Source organism: Cyphomyrmex costatus, unplaced genomic scaffold (genome assembly GCF_001594065.2).
Source record: "Cyphomyrmex costatus isolate MS0001 unplaced genomic scaffold, Ccosl1.0 scaffold406, whole genome shotgun sequence".
NCBI lineage: Eukaryota > Metazoa > Arthropoda > Insecta > Hymenoptera > Formicidae > Cyphomyrmex > Cyphomyrmex costatus.
Genome location: NW_017278274.1, coordinates 58952 through 62536, shown reverse-complemented (window position 1 = coordinate 62536; position 3585 = coordinate 58952).

The following is a 3585-nucleotide window of genomic DNA, read 5'->3' as shown; positions in this document are numbered from 1 at the left end:
GTAATATTTTTATTGTAATCTGTTTTACTTATATGTAGGTATGTTCATTTTGAATTTGCATCTTGAATAATCTATCATTTACTTTTCGTGGTACATTTTAATATAAAGTGTTCTAGATAGCACAATGTGTATTCTATATTAGAAGTTCTTTGATAAGGATCCAAACCGAGAATCGAAACGTAAGAAAAATTGTATATTTTCAACAAATTGTATCAACACACATTAACATCCTTTGTACAAGACTCGATTAGGCATTTCTCCTTTCCTTTTAAATAATTATCTAATAATAATATATTAACCACGAAAAGTAACTGATATATTATTAATCCTAACATATCATTAAAATGAAAAGGTCAAGCCATGTTCAAAAATAGATCCTCGCAAATTAAAAAACCCAACAAATTTAAACCTTTGAAAACTAACCGCAAAAATTTGATCCTTCCTAAATTAAAACGATTACCTAACCACAAAATAGAAAACCCAATAAATTTCAACCTTTGAAAATTATCCCCAAAAATTTGAACTTTTCTAAATTAAAATGATTATCTAATAATGTAACATAATAATTTAAACTTTAATACTTTAAATGATATTATCTAATATAATATATGACCACGAAAAGTAACTGATATATTACTAAATGTGCCAGTTCAAAGTGCACATACATTATGTTATTTTCTATGTTATGTACCACGAAAAGTAAATGAAAACTACAAAAATTGAACCTATCAAAATTAAAACGATTACCTAATCACAAAATAAAAAACCCAATGAATATCATCCTTTGAAAATTGACCCCAAAAATTTGTACCATTCTAAATTAAAATGATTATCTAATAATGTAACCTAATAATTTAAACCTTTAATACTTTAAATGATATTATCTAATATAATATATTACCACGAAAAGTAACTGATATATTACTAAATCTGCCAGTTCAAAGTGAACGTACATATAACGAATATTTTCTATGTTGAATATGTACCACGAAAAGGAACTGATAGATTATTCAAGGTGAAAATTCAAATTGAACATACATACATATAAGTAAAACAGATTAGAATTTGTATATTACAGTTTTCTAGAAAATAACTGCAATATGTTATTCTTAGTGCACAAAATATAAAAGTTGGTTATTGAGATTTAATTTGAAATTTATACTAGACCGTACAATAAAAAATAATTGCTTGTAATTTCAGAGTATCAATTTGTTAATGACTCAAAAAAGAACATGGCGGCCTGCTCTCAAAATTTGATGAGTTTCTCGATGTCAAAAGTAATGTCAAAACTATTACAGAGTAGGTATAATAACACATGAAATACAAAAAGTATTGCATTAGAACCGTATCTTTAAAAGCTCTATAACGAAGTGAATACACAGAATTATGTAGAAATGTAGAATTTTTCTTCTTTAATTTTTAATTCTCTCTCTGCCAATCAATGGTTAAAGCGAATATTTAAATTAATCATTATCGAAACACTGTTACATTTTGTAGCACTTTGTGAACCAACTGACAAACAACATACATGATAACTATGATAGTTATACTTGATAGGCTGCTTTTAATCTAAACTATTTTCATAACTTTTACTTCAACTATTTGTTTCATCCATCGGAAGTTTTTTGAGAGCAGGCCGCCATGTTCTTTTTTGAGTCATTAACAAATTGATACTCTGAAATTACAAGCAATTATTTTTTATTGTACGGTCTAGTATAAATTTCAAATTAAATCTCAATAACCAACTTTTATATTTTGTGCACTAAGAATAACATATTGCAGTTATTTTCTAGAAAACTGTAATATACAAATTCTAATCTGTTTTACTTATATGTATGTATGTTCAATTTGAATTTTCACCTTGAATAATCTATCAGTTCCTTTTCGTGGTACATATTCAACATAGAAAATATTCGTTATATGTACGTTCACTTTGAACTGGCAGATTTAGTAATATATCAGTTACTTTTCGTGGTAATATATTATATTAGATAATATCATTTAAAGTATTAAAGGTTTAAATTATTAGGTTACATTATTAGATAATCATTTTAATTTAGAATGGTACAAATTTTTGGGGTCAATTTTTAAAGGATGATATTCATTGGGTTTTTTATTTTGTGATTAGGTAATCGTTTTAATTTTGATAGGTTCAATTTTTGTAGTTTTCATTTACTTTTCGTGGTACATAACATAGAAAATAACATAATGTATGTTTACTTTGAACTGGCACATTTAGTAATGTATCAGTTACTTTTCGTTGTCTCATTATCGTGGCTGTTGTGACCTGCTTGACGCGAGGCTTCGAGCAATCGAAGACCATCTACAAGTTCGTTGGGATCGTCCCAGTGTACATAATCAATCCTGTTGTCAGTTAATGACATGGCGCACGGCAAATCGAGTTTTTTCTTTGTACCGGTCCCAACCTTTTTACCCAACACCAATGGTGTGATGATGTTCTTGTACTTGTGTCCCTTGTTACCCAATACTTGATTACCAGCGTTATGACCACGTCGATAAGCGTTTGTTGTCAACAGAATGTTCTTGTAAGTCTGTATGTCATCATCAGTGCATATACTTTCGTTGGGAAATTTCATAAAAATCAATTCGTACAGTCCCGGTGTTCCATCGTATCTTTTTCCATCTATAATTATGTCGTCGTTTTTGCTTAAGGTGATATGTTTGTCACCGAGCATCGTTCCCTCGTCGCTAAAGTAGACTCCATATACGACGTCTATGTTGACAGCTTTCTTACCGCTCAAGACCGCTTTCAAATATTTCTGTCCCAACGGACCATAGTTTGCATGCAGTTTCTCTTGCCCCTCGGATGTTTGAAGCAGATGTCGGATGGATGTTACGAGAGGTTCATTGGCAATCTCGAATACTTCTTCAACGGATGGAGCGTGGTCATACGATAACTCGCGCGATCCTGTTATTTCAGACATTTCGTTCAAAGTGGATGGTACAGTTATCGATCTACTCAACGCTGATTTCACAGGTGTGGAAGCCTGTATAGGACTATCGTACGAAGCGTTCCGTCGTTTTCGCTTCGGTTTCGGTTCTTCGTCTTTCTCCGAAAAGAATGTTTCAATGTTGATAGGATCCTTGGACGATTCAACAGTGTTTTCAACAATTTGTTTCAACGGTTCGGTAATAGGTTTAAAGTGTCTCTCCAACGCGATCTCCTCCTCCATTTTACCAGTCTTCAAAGCGCGATACTTTTTACGAATTGAATCGCTCGTTTTCGCAATCTCCAAGGCTATCTTCTCATGATCCTTGTTGCTGTCCATGTTGCACAGTCAACGTATCGATGACAACTGATCGCTTCACGGTACCGCAAAGTCATTAAATCCTTTTCTGTATCGTCCGTTAGCAAGCGCACTGTCCTTATCAATTACGAGAAATCCATACATTTGCTGCCAACATTTACGACACAAATCGCAGAAATCTTCGTATAGCATGTCGGTATTGACATGATCGTTGTACACGCGTTTCAGGTTGGTTCCATCCTGCTTAAACAGAATCAACAGATTTGCATTGTCACGTATAAGATGCTTCGGTATCTTTGCATAAGTCTGACAGAGA